This window comes from Bombina bombina, chromosome 9 (genome assembly GCF_027579735.1).
Source record: "Bombina bombina isolate aBomBom1 chromosome 9, aBomBom1.pri, whole genome shotgun sequence".
In the NCBI taxonomy this organism is placed as follows: domain Eukaryota; kingdom Metazoa; phylum Chordata; class Amphibia; order Anura; family Bombinatoridae; genus Bombina; species Bombina bombina.
Genome location: NC_069507.1, coordinates 93,098,041 through 93,112,901, shown reverse-complemented (window position 1 = coordinate 93,112,901; position 14,861 = coordinate 93,098,041).

The following is a 14,861-nucleotide window of genomic DNA, read 5'->3' as shown; positions in this document are numbered from 1 at the left end:
AGGAACAAGCCAGAGATCAGGAACCAGGAGGGAAGTCAGACAGCCAGGTAACAAACAGGTCTAAGACAGCGCAAGGGCAAAGCATACTGAACAGAGGCCCTTTAAATAAAAAGTGATAACATCACAATTCTGAGACTGCATCCTGTCTCACACAGATGATGTACACCAGTCTGGCCATAAAAGGAAGTGCAGGAAATGAGCAGCATCACACAGTATGCACCAGAGTCAGCAAGAGAGGTGAGTAAAATGGCTGCGAGCAGCACATGGCAAACAAAACAGGGAAAAAACCCTGACACTTGCGAGCCTGAGGCATGGTATCAATGACAGTCTCAGAAAAACCACGCTTAGCCAGAACTAAGCGTTCAATCTCCATGCAGTCAGCTTCAGAGAAACAAGATTTGGCTGGAGGAAAGGACCCTGAGTTAGAAGGTTCTTCCTCAGAGGTAACCTCCAAGGAGGAAGAGATGACATAATCACTAGGTCTGCAAACCAGATCCTGCAAGGCCATCCAGGATCTATTAGAATTACAGACGCTCTCTCCTGTTTGATACCAGCAATGACTTGTGAGTGCAAGCAGAGGAAACAGATATGCTAAACCAAAATCACAAGGAACTACCAGAGCATCTATCAGGGCAGCCTGAGGATCTCTTGACCTTGAACCGTACTTTGGAAGCTTGGTGTTCTGACGAGATGCCATCAGATCCAACTCCGGCACCCCCCACTGTCTGCTCAGAAAATACGCCTCCCAGTTTTCCACTCCTGGAATGTGGATGGCAGAATACAATTGTGAGCTTCTGTCTACTGAATAATCCGAGCCACCTCTTTCATGGCCAAGGAACTCTGAGTTCCTCCCTGGTGGTTGATGTAAGCCACTGAAGAGATGTTGTCCGACTAGAATCTGATAAACCAGGCTAAAGACAACTGAGGCCAAGCCATCAGGGCATTGAAGATCGCTCTCAACACCAAGATGTTTATGGGGAGAGAAGACTCTTCCCGAGTCCATACCCTGAGCCTTTGACGAGTACCAGACTGCTCCCCAGCCTAACAGGCTGGCGTCCGTGGTCACAATCACCCAGGAGGGTCTCAGGAAACATGTGCCCTGAGACAGATGATCTTGAGAAATCCACCACGAGAGTCTCTTGTCAATTGGTCCAAATCTATCGTCTGAGACAGATCCGAATGGTCCCATTCCATTGTCTAAGCATGCATAATTACAGAGCTCTCAAATGGAATTGAGCAAAGGGAATGATGTCCATGGAAGCGACCATCAGACCAATTACCTCCATGCATTGAGCCACTGATGGCCGAACAGTAACTGTAGAGAGAGGCAAGAGTAGAGAAGTTTGGATTTTCTGACCTCCATCACAAAAATCTTCATAGATAGGGAATCTATTATGGTCCCTAAGAAACACACCCTTGTAGCTGGAACAAGGGGACTGTTCTCCAAATTCAGTTTCCATCAGTGGGAACGTAGAAAAGACAAGATCTCTGTATGAGAGTTTGCTAGTTGAAAAGATTGTGCCTGAACCAATATGTCATCTAGGTAAGGCGCCACCGCAAATTCCCTGAGACCTGACAACTGCCAAGAGAGCCCCCAGAACCTTTGTAAAAATTCTGGGAGCTGTGGCAAGGCCAAACGGAAGAGCAACAAATTGAAAGTACTTGTCTAGAAAAGCGAATCTAAGGAAATGGTGATGATCCCTGTGGATAGAAACATGAAGATACGCGTCCTTCAGGTCTTTGGTCATCATAAAATGACCCTCTTGGACCAAAGGAAGAATGGAACAAATGGTTTTCTTTTTGAAGGATGGTACCCTGAGAAATTTGTTGAGAATTTTAGGTCTAAAATGGGTCGAAAAGTTCCCTCTTTTTTGGGAACCACAAACAGATTTGAATAGAATCCTAGACCCTGTTCCCTTACTGGGACTGGAACAATCACTCCCAGGGATGAAAGGTCCTGAACGCAGCTTAAGCATGCCTCTCCTTTTACCGTATCCGCAGATAACCTTGAGAGGAGGAAGCAGCAGGAGGACTTGGACTGCTCCGGCTTGGAGGAGGGAGAGGAAGACTTTTGACCTTTTTGAAGTTATGAAAGGAACGAAAATTAGAACTTTGATGTCCCTTAGGTCTATTCTTCTTGTCTTGTGGTAGAAAAGACCCCTTTCCACCCGTAATTTAAAAAATGATCTCCGCCAGACCGAGACCAAACAGGGTCTTATTCTTATAAGGTAGCGACATGAGCTTGGACTTGGAGGTAACATCAACTGACCAAGAGTTTAGCCACAGAGCCCTGCGGGCTAGAATAGTGAAGCCAGACATCTTGGCCCCCAGTATAATGACTTGCATGTTAGCATCAGAGATAAAGAAATTGGCCAGTTGTAAAGACCTTAATCCTGTCTTGGATCTCCTCTAACAGAGTCTCCTCTAAAATCAATTTGGACAAAGCATCACACCAATAAGATGCTGCGCTTGTTATTGTGGTAATATAGGTTGCCATTGTAGACCCTGATGAACATACATTTTCTTTAAATAAGCCTCCAGCTTTTTGTCCATGGGATCCTGAAAAGAACAGCTATCCTCTATAGGAATCATGGTTCTCTTGGCCAGAATAGAAATAGCCCCTTCTACCTTAGGCACAGTGCGCCATGAGTCCCCTATTGAGTCAGCAACAGGAAACATCTTTTTAAAGACAGGAGATGGGGGAAAAGGAATCCCAGGCTTATACTATTCCTGTTCCTGCGCAATGATATCCGACACACGGTCTGGAACAGGAAACACTTCCACAGAAGAAGGAACATCATAGTATTTGTTAAGCTTACTAGATATTTTAGGGTTGACAGTGACAGAAGAATCAGAGTCGTCCAAAGTAGCCAGTACCTCCTTTAGAAGTAAACAAAGGTGTTCAAGCTTAAATCTGAAGTTTACTTCTTCAGAATCAGTCAAGGGATTTATACTGTCAGAATCTGAGATTTCACCCTCAGAAACTACCGAGGTATCCTCCTCATCCGACTTATGGGGGAGGTCAACTGTCGCAGCAGCAGATGAAACAGACACCTTATTATCAGAAATATGCTTCGATTTCCTCTTGCGCTTCCCCAACATGGGAAAAGCAGATAAAGCTGCAGACACCGCAGATATCTGTGCAGCAAAGTCTACAGGCAAATACACGCCTTCAGGAGGCTTAGAGGAACCGCATGGCACTGTATGTGATGACATTCAGGCTTGGGACGTTTGAGGAGAAAGCTGTGGAATATCCTGAACAGCATTATCCTGAGAAACAATAGGCTTAAAATATAGTAATTTATCTTTAAATTTTAAAGTTCTATCTAAACATGAGGAGCATAGGCAAAACAATTTAGGTCTTTAAGCATAATAAACATTTGTCAAAAGGAACAGACTCCTGTTCAGTGCCCATAGCCGAATAATTTCCCCTAATTAAAGAAATGAAAACAAATTAGAAAATGACAACCGCTCACAAGGCGTGAAAGGACATTTACACCTTACAGAGACCTGTAGAAAAAGAAAGAACAGAGTAACCAACTCTGACTTTCTATACCTAGGGTAGCAATTATGTTAGAAAACAAAGCAAGGACAACCTCACCACTTTCTAACGGCTTAAAAGCCACCACTAGTCTTACTCAAGAGATTGACATGGACACAGCTAAACCCCAATCTTTGCTTGCAGGGAAAAGTACCCATAAAAGGAATACAAATCTTCAGACACCAACTTCACGTCATCCATTGACAGAGGCAAAGAGGGGGTTATGGGTAAGGGAAGTGACACCTAACAGCTTTGCTGGGGTACTCTTTGCCTCCTCCTGCTGGCCAGGAGTATATTCCACTAGTAATTGGAATGACGTTGTGGACTCTCCATGTCTTAGGAAAGAAAATTTAAGAATATTAGCAATCCAAGATCAGGCACATTAGTAGCATTACATTTTCAAAATGTACCTGCACCTGGTATGAAATAATAATAAAATAATAATTTTTAGGGCATAGAATCTACTCCTAAACCTAAATATAGAGATATTAGAGAATCAGTTATTGATAAATGACAGGTTTATCGGGTATCAGACATGAATACCAGTTTTTATTTATGGGTTAAATAAAGTCTGGGACATCCAATTATATCTTTAATTTATTTGCTTTTCTCCCACCATTGATTTGTTTTCACTCAAAATATAGTGCAATGCTGAAAACCATTTCAATTCAGTATTATGAATTCTGGCTTCTTTCATCAGTAAGGGCTAGAATGCAAAAAGAACTGAACGAATAGCACAGGGCGCATTATCTTCAGTGTGACCTTGTGCAAAGAATAGCGCACAATCTAGTATAACAAGTGGATGATAAAAAAGGTTTATGTATATACGCATATACATATATATTAACAGTTAAAACACAGACAAAAAAGAAAAGCACTGAAGAAAAGCACTGAAAAGTGCCTTTACATTGTGAACACCCCACATCCGCTCACTTTACCCCTTATAAATGCTTTTAAAAAACAAATACTCATATATTTTATTTTTAAAAAAGGAAATGTACACTTTATTTGTTGGGGGGGGGGGCAGTTAGGGGACATTTTTTAAATTAACTGTCTGACCTCTGGTTAATTTCACTGAATGCAAAGCGCTACTGCCAGCTCGCAGTAGCATTAACCAGCCACTCGTAATGGCTGGTTATTTAATGTGCGTCCGTAAACGGCAAATTTGCCCGTTTATGGGTGCACGTCAAATTAACACTCCACTTGTAATCTAAAAAATGCATCTTAGGCTACTGTTAGCTTTGAATACATCATTCTGTTTATCACCGTATGTATATGTGTGTGTGTGTGTATATATATATATATATATAAATATATATATATACAGATTGTATATATACAGAGAGAAAAATCTGTTTATTAGCAAGCACCACTAGACAGGAAAAACTCAGTGTTAAATATAGGAATAACACAATTTGATGTGTTAACCCCTTCACACAATCGGACGTATATACAAGTGGATATAAAAAGTCTACACACACCTGTTAAAATGTCAGGTTTCTGTGATGTAAAAAAATGACACAAAGATAAATCATGACACAAAGATAAAACTTTTTCCACTTTTACAGGGAGTGCAGAATTATTAGGCAAATGAGTATTTTGACCACATCATCCTCTTTATGCATGTTGTCTTACTCCAAGCTGTATAGGCTCGAAAGCCTACTACCAATTAAGCATATTAGGTGATGTGCATCTCTGTAATGAGAAGGGGTGTGGTCTAATGACATCAACACCCTATATCAGGTGTGCATAATTATTAGGCAACTTCCTTTCCTTTGGCAAAATGGGTCAAAAGAAGGACTTGACAGGCTCAGAAAAGTCAAAAATAGTGAGATATCTTGCAGAGGGATGCAGCACTCTTAAAATTGCAAAGCTTCTGAAGCGTGATCATCGAACGATCAAGCGTTTCATTCAAAATAGTCAACAGTCAACAGGGTCGCAAGAAGCGTGTGGAAAAACCAAAGCGCAAAATAACTACCCATGAACTGAGAAAAGTCAAGCGTGCAGCTGCCAAGATGCCACTTGCCACCAGTTTGGCCATATTTCAGGGCTGCAACATCACTGGAGTGCCCAAAAGCACAAGGTGTGCAATACTCAGAGACATGGCCAAGGTAAGAAAGGCTGAAAGACGACCACCACTGAACAAGACACACAAGCTGAAACGTCAAGACTGGGCCAAGAAATATCTCAAGACTGATTTTTCTAAGGTTTTATGGACTGATGAAATGAGAGTGAGTCTTGATGGGCCAGATGGATGGGCCCTTGGCTGGATTGGTAAAGGGCAGAGAGCTCCAGTCCGACTCAGACGCCAGCAAGGTGGAGGTGGAGTACTGGTTTGGGCTGGTATCATCAAAGATGAGCTTGTGGGGCCTTTCCGGGTTCAGGATGGAGTCAAGCTCAACTCCCAGTCCTACTGCCAGTTTCTGGAAGACACCTTCTTCAAGCAGTGGTACAGGAAAAAGTCTGCATCCTTCAAGAAAAACATGATTTTCATGCAGGACAATGCTCCATCACACGCGTCCAAGTACTCCACAGCGTGGCTGGCAAGAAAGGGTATAAAAGAAGAAAATCTAATGACATGGCCTCCTTGTTCACCTGATCTGAACCCCATTGAGAACCTGTGGTCCATCATCAAATGTGAGATTTACAAGGAGGGAAAACAGTACACCTCTCTGAACAGTGTCTGGGAGGCTGTGGTTGCTGCTGCACGCAATGTTGATGGTGAACAGATCAAAACACTGACAGAATCCATGGATGGCAGGCTTTTGAGTGTCCTTGCAAAGAAAGGTGGCTATATTGGTCACTGATTTGTTTTTGTTTTGTTTTTGAATGTCAGAAATGTATATTTGTGAATGTTGAGATATTATATTGGTTTCACTGGTAAAAATAAATAATTGAAATGGGTATATATTTGTTTTTTGTTAAGTTGCCTAATAATTATGCACAGTAATATTCACCTGCACACACAGATATCCCCCTAAAATAGCTATAACTAAAAACAAACTAAAAACTACTTCCAAAACTATTCAGCTTTGATATTAATGAGTTTTTTGGGTTCATTGAGAACATGGTTGTTGTTCAATAATAAAAGTAATCCTCAAAAATACAACTTGCCTAATAATTCTGCACTCCCTGTAATGTGACATATAAACTGTACAACTCAATTGAAAAACAAACTGAAATCATTTAGGTAAAGGAAAATAAAAAACTAAAATAATATGGTTGCATAATTGTGCATACCCTTTTATAACTGGGGATGTAGCTGTGTTCAGAATTAAGCAATCACATTCAAAATCATGCTAAATAGGAGTCAGTACACACCTGTCATCATTTAAAGTGCTTCTGATTAACCCCAAATAAAGTTCAGCTGTTCTAGTAGGTCTTTCCTGACATTTTGTTAGTCGCATCCTACAGCAAAAGCCATGGTCCGCAGAGAGCTTCTAAAGCATCAGAGGGATCTCATTATTAAAAAGGTATCAGTCTGGAGAAGGGTACAAAAGAATTTCCAAGGCATTAGATATACCATGGAACACAGTGAAGACAGTCATCATCAAGTGGAGAACATATGGCGCAACAGTGACATTACCAAGAACTGGATGTCCCTCCAAAATTGATGAAAAGACGAGAAGAAAACTGGTCTGGGAGGCTGCCAAGAGGTCTACAGCAACATTTAAGGAGCTGCAGGAATATTTGGCAAGTACTGGCTGTGTGGTACATGTGACAACAATCGCCCGTATTCTTCATATGTCTGGGCTATCGGGTAGAGTGGCAAGACGGAAGCCTTTTCTTACAAAAAAAAACATCCAAGCCCGGCTAAATTTTGCAAAAACACATCTTAAGTTTCCCAAAAAAGGTGTTCTGGTCTGATGAAACCAAAGTTGAACTTTTTAGCCATAATTCCAAAAGATATGTTTGGCGCAAAAACAACACTGCATATTATCAAAAGAACACCATACCCACAGTGAAGCATAGTGGTGTCAGCATCATGCTTTGGGGCTGTTTTTCTTCAGCTTGAACTGGGGCCTTAGCCAAGGTAGAGGGAATTATGAACAGTTCCAAATACCAGACAATATTGGCAGAAAACCTTCAGGCTTCTGCTAGAAAGCTGAACATGAAGAGGAACTTCATCTTTCAGCATGACAACGACCCAAAGCATAAATCCAAATCAACAAAGGATTGGCTTCACCAGAAGAAGATTAAAGTTTTGGGTTAGCCCAGCCAGAGCCCAGACCTGAATCCAATTCAAAATCTGTGGGGTGATCTGAACAGGGCTGTGCACAGGAGATGCCCTTGCATTCTGACAGATTTAGAGTGTTTTTGCAAAGAAGAGTGGGCAAATCTTGCCAAGTCAAGATGTGCCATGCTGAAAAACTCATACCCAAAAAGACTGAGTGCTGTAATAAAATCAAAAGGTGCTTCAATAAAGTATTAGTTTAAGGGTGTTCACACTTATGCAACCATATTATTTTTGTTTCTTATTTTTATTTCCCTTTACCTAAAAGATTTCAGTTTGTTTTTCAATTGAGTTGTACAGTTTATAGGTCACATTAAAGGTGGAAAAAGTTCTGAAATGATTTATCTTTGTCTCATTTTTTTACATCACAGAAACCTGACATTTTAACAGGGGTGTGTAGACTTTTTATATCCACTGTATATATATATATACATATATAAGAGCTATGTAGGCCAGAAACGTAGCTGTTGTTTTACTCTCTGATACTTTAATAAAGGATGTTTTCCTAAAAAGAAACAGTGCTGGGAGTATTCTATTACTCTATCTATACTTTTGGGGACTGCAGGACCCTTTTCTCCCGTGCACTTCACACAGTTGGATTAAATTTGACGATATTGTGCTGTACCTATACTCATTTGTGGTTTTATATATATATATATATATATATATATATATATATATATATATATATATATATATATATATATATAACACACGGAGAAAGTCCAGCACTCACTTACAAGCTCTAAGCTAAGATTTAAAAGCAAAAATGGAAAGGTTAGTTACCGCATTTGGCCAAATGGGACAAGCTCAGGTACCACATTAAGGTCCTTTCCAATACCTGGGACCCTAAAACAGCCACACAGTGCAAGCTCTCAAATCGAAACAAACTGGGATCAAGGGAAGGGTGCACAGGCTTATGTAATCACCCTAGACATATACAAAACACGCACCCAGGGCTGAGCATGTTACAGGGTCATGGGATGTGTACCCGGTCCGATATGAGAGTGCAGTCCCCTTCCGTGTTTTGTATATGTCTAGGGTGATTACATAAGCCTGTGCACCCTTCCCATGTTCCCAGTTTGTTTGGATTTGAGAGCTTGCATTGTGTGGCTGTTTTAGGGTCCCAGGTATTGGAAAGGACCTTGATGTGGTACCTGGACTAGTCCCATTTGGCCAAATGCGGTAACTAACCTTTCCATTTTTGCTTTTAAATCTTAGCTAAGAGCTTGTGAGTGCTGGACTTTCTCTGTGTGTTGTATTAATTTGTTTTGTAATTTTCCCTATGGTTCTTGCACCCAGACCTGTCTGGGGTTAAGTGCCTGTGGCTCTGGGGACAGCACAGCTTCCTGTGAGTGCCTGTGAGAACCCAGGGCTGAGCATGTTACAGGGTCATGGGATGTGTACCCGGTCCGGTATGAGAGTGCAGTCCCCTTCTATGTTTTGTATATGTCTAGGGTGATTGCATAAGCCTGTGCACCCTTCCCTTGTTCCCAGTTTGTTTGGATTTGAGAGCTTGCATTGTGTGGCTGTTTTAGGGTCCCAGGTATTGGAAAGGACCTTGATGTGGTACCTGGGCTTGTCCCATTTGGCCAAATGCGGTAACTAACCTTTCCATTTTTGCTTTTAAATCTTAAGTGAGAGCTTGTAAGTGAGTGCTGGACTTTGTATTGTGTAATAGAGTAATTCTTGTTCTATGTTTTTTCCCCAATGTTTTTTTTTTTTTAATAAAAGGTTTTGTTTATTGTGATTTTTTTTACATCCAACTATAATATAAATATTATACAGTTTGGAGGAAAAAAATGCTGACAAAAGATCTGGGCTGCATCACAAATATCACAAAAGTTCTGGCAAGACAATTTATCATGTCAGAAGAGAAAATGAAAAATGTAGAATCAATAAAATGAGAGAAAGACATTACACTTGAAATTAAGTATGAAACAGCGCACAAAAATTAAATGACCAAACATGAAAAGTCAAATTTTCATGACAGAATTTTTTTTTACATTCATTGTCCCCAAAAATATATATTTTAATAAGAAATATATAGTTGTAGAGCTCAAAATCATCTTAATAAATACATTAGTCCACCTGAGTTTATGCTTATAGAAAATGTTTTTTATTATAATAAAATGTGTGCTCTAAAAGTGATTTGTCAAAGTCTAGCTAGTGGCTATTTGATTAAAATACTTTTTTAGTTTGAATAACAGAATTTTAGAACGTTTCATGAACTTTTCTTTCTACTCAATGATAGGAAAGCATCATAACAATGCTCTAATATGTCAGAACACTTTATTATTGCACAACTGCTTGTATATAGCTGTGTTTAACCCCTAGAAAGGGATTAAATACAAAGTTAAAGTAGACTCCAGAGCATCAATGCACTACTGGGAGCTAGCTGAACACATCTGATGAGCCAATGATACTGAGGATATGCACATATGCTTTTTGACAAAGAATACCAAGAGAACAAAGTAATGGGGTCACTCACAATCTCTTTCTTTGTCCAAAAAGGCTACTTTTTGAATCAACATGATCACAATAGTGCGTTTCGGTTATTTCCCGCATTCAATATCGTGTTTTTGCTTCCTTGCTAAAAGCCCTGTTATTAATATAGAGTCAAAGGCCCCCATTTATCAAAGTCTGGCGGACCTGATCCGACAGTGCGGATCAGGTCCGCCAGACCTCGCTGAATACGGAGAGCAATACGCTCTCCGTATTCAGCATTGCACCAGAGCTTGATAGATAGGCCCCAAAAAGTTCTCAATGATCATAATCAATTTTCGAGACGCTTTTCAACACCTTTTAGAGATCAATTTTGACTTTTCAAATGTAAAAAAAAGTTGATGTAATTTTGGACATTTTTGCCACTATAACAAGACTAGTTGGAACAGTCTATTATTTTGCACATGTGGCCACGGATGATTGTAGAGCTGTATTAGCATACATGGTATCCATTCATTAAAGCTTTATTCATCTTCACAATTGTATAGGTCATCTGCAGTGGCCAGGGCAAATATTTAGCTATGTATTGTTCATAAACATATGTAAATGTGTTGAGTACGTGATACATCTAAGGCACAGGTTTTCAAACCTGTCTTTAGGCCTCCCTAACAGGCCACATTTTGAGGATATCTGAACTGGAACACAGGTGAAATAATCAGCTGATTAGTAAACATGGGTATTTATCCTGCTCTTATCCAAGGTAATCCAGAAAACCTGGACTGTTGGGGAGGACTGAGGACAGGTTTGAAACCAGTGATCTAAGGTTATCTGTAGGACAAGCCACAAGACTCCAACATCTACAAATTATGTGTAGCAATGTCTTTGGCCCCTATTTAAGAAAGTCTGGCAGCAGGGGGTGTCAATCAACCCAATCGTACTCGATCGGGTTGAATTGTGACGATGTCTGTCCGCCTCAATGTCTCAGAGCAGGCGGACAGGTTATAGAGCAGCGGTCTTTGTGACCTCTGCTTCATAACTGCTGTTTCTGGCGAGCCTGCAGGCTCGCCAGAAACACGGGGCATCAAGCTCCATTCGGAGCTTGATAGATAGCCCCATAGTCTTAATGTTGTTTCTAATTCACTCTCGTGATTGTTATAATCAGTACTGGTGTCTTCATATCTGGGCTTTAAAACAGGATTGTGCAATCATGAGTTCCAAAGGAACCAATTGCAATCTGATTCCATTCTCACCATCTAAATGCCGTTTATATGTTGGCATGATGGACATACTAAGCATGAATGCACAATTACTATAATGTCACTTTTAATATTTGCCAAGTATTGATTTTTTTAGTATTTATATTTAATGTTTGTAAACGCAGCATTTCCGGTTTAGCAGGATCTGAAAACAAGATAGAGAATAAAGGTTTTTATAAGAAGTGCTTAGAAGATCTTTTTATTCTGGATTTTAACAATACTGAAATTGTACTGTTCCCTTGCAACATGCTGTCTGCATAGAAGATGTTCAAACAAGATTGCGCTTTCATTGCCAAGTTTTTATAGGGGATGCACCTTCAAGTCCAAATACTTCATTATTGAGCTCAGGTTCACAAAGCCGCAATACCATTTAGCAGTTAATTAATGTAGGCGCACACACTCATAAAAACCCAGTCACAAAGGTATAATCTTGTTTGAACTTCTTATAATCCCCTTTATGAATACCAGTCATAATAAAATATATAAATATATTTGTGCACATGCATTTGTACAGACAGCTCAAAGCTCTCCTCCTTCCAGCTCAAAAACATTACTTATGGTGAAGTGTTTGTGGGTGCCAATGTTGTTTTTCTCAACAAGGGCACACATACACTCTCAACAATAGGAGATTTTGGGCCAGATCACGAGTGGCACGTTAACAGTTACGCACGATTGAAAAGGGGTTTATGGTGGGTGTTTGCATGCTTCAGGTTTATCGCTCATATTACAATTTGAAAGTAAATGCGATCGCTTGAGTGCAATCGGGATTTACGCTAGAATGATTACAGCGTTCTCAGAGCTCTGGTTAACACTGTTTCGCAAAAAAAAAAAAAAGTTGCACAAAACACATCAAAAATACATTACATAGTATAGTTACTCTCATAATAACATTACATAATAAAAATGATTTAAAAAACATTGCACAAGAAAGTTACAAGGGTTCAAAGATATGAGGTTTCAGGTGTTAGAGATAAAAGGGCTTTAACATAAAGATACATAGATATTCAGTATATGTCTAAATATGTATATCTATGTACAGTATATCTATGTATATATATATATATATATATATTATGTGTGTGTACATATGTATTTATATGTGTTTTTATGTATTTACAGACATTAACACATATGTATACATATATAGATATACATATATAAGTGCATTGAAGCCCTTTACATGCAAGTAGATGAAAACATGTAAAAACATATTTATGCAATATTCTTTTTTTAATAAAGTGTTATACTGTGTATTTACTGTAAATATTTCACATTCCCATACATATCGGTATATATCTATACCTATATATAATCATCATCATACATAGGTATAGATATATATTGTACCAAAATACCATCAGATATATGTAGAAATATGTATTTATGAATAAATAGAACATATTCTTGTATGTGAAGAACATTGGAATGTTAAAAATTCATATTTTCATGTCGGGTTAGCGCACTTGAGAATATGCGATCGGGTTTATGTTGGGTTATATCTTCTGGAACAGAAAGATAGGGGATGCAATTAAATTCCATCCACTTACTAAAGAATGTGCCAATCATTGTATATACTTCTATTTAGAGGCAAATAATAATATTATAATATAATATAAACTTGACAAGCAGAAGACACTCCATCTCTCAGTATTAGTAATTGTGGGTCTTATTAAATCTCCACTCATTTACTAAAATTAATATTAGAAACATAGATGTGGAAAGTCTTCAACGTAATTAAATATCTAACTCTTGTAGCAGCAATGATTAAAGGATAAAGGATGAAGCAGTTATAAGAAAATGTTTCTCTTACAAGGCCAGTAAGTATCGGTGCTAAAATGATAATTTGACAAATAGATGACGCTCCACCTCTAAGTGTCTAGAGAAGGGGACGAAATAAAATTCCACCCACATACTAGGAAGAAAGTTGTAAAAGGAGAGTCTTCAACATCATCAAATCTCAGGCCCTAATAACACCAATAATGTGCTTGTCTCTTCATGTGGGAATAGTTGTATACCAGATCTCATCATTAGTTTAATCTAACTGTGATTAGTAGAATAGTGATGGTGTTAAATAAAGTTAAGAAAATAAAATTGAAAAAGAATAATTAAAAAGTATTTAATTTCAAATAATTTCTGGTTAGACCTTGCCTTAAGTGTGTAGTATAGTTCTGATTTTAGTCATACAGGAGTTTATGTTATTTTAACATTTAATTATAGGTTCCTTTAACTGTTTAAAGCCTATAATTTAAGATGTTTGTTAATATAATCTTTCGGACAAAACACATTTTTTCGCCTGTGCACATGTCTAGCACTTATACTGTTTGTAGCTATATTTTTGTCAAAGTATTTATAACCCCATTTGGGACCTTTTCCATGCCATAATAAACCCTTGGCAAAAGACTTATGAAAGGGAACCTGTTGTTGATCACTAAGAGGTTGAAAGAAAATTCTTCAGCTGTACTTAAAGAAAGGGATAAAAAAACAAAAAACCATCTTTTTCTCTTTTAAAACTTCTTTAAATATAATATATATTTATAATAGGTACCTTTTTTTAAATCTTTTTTTCCAATTTCCTGTCATTTCTATTTAAAATGTAGTAATCCTCCAAATGCACATTTTCCATCAGCTTTTCCCTCCCAACGCAAGCGCATAATTGATCCCCTAAAAGGAATATGAAACCCAATTTTATTTTCATGATTCACATAGAGCAGGCAATTTAAAACAACTTTTTAATTTACTCCTATTATCAAATGTTCTTTGTTCTTTTGGTATCTTTATTTGAAAAGCAAGACTGTAAACTTAGAAGCTGGCCCATTTTTGTTCAGGATCTGGGTAGCGCTTGCTTATTGGGGGCTACATGTAATTAATACTGATCTGCAGTCTGTGTCAGTCTATGGTTAAAGATTAGCTATGCTGGTACCTATAAAACACCTATATAACATAAAGTAATCTAACCCCAAGAGAAAAATGATTGGGTGTCCAGTTAGGTAGTGATTACATTTGTGTATTTCAAACACATATTTTATTTTACAGTTTTACTTGAACATATAAATAATCGGTGTTCATTAGTGATGTCGCGAACATAAAAATTTGGCCGCAAATGTTCGCGAACCGGCGAACCGCCATAGACTTCAATAGGCAGGCGAATTTTAAAACCCACAGGGACTCATTCTGGCCACAATAGTGATGGAAAAGTTGTTTCAAGGGGACTAACACCTGGACTGTGGCATGCCGGAGGGGGATTCATGGCAAAACTCCCATGGAAAATTACATAGTTGATGCAGAGTCTGGTTTTAATCCATAAAGGGCATAAATCACCTAACATTCCTAAATTGTTTGGAATAACGTGCTTTAAAACATCAGGTATGATGTTGTATCGATCAGG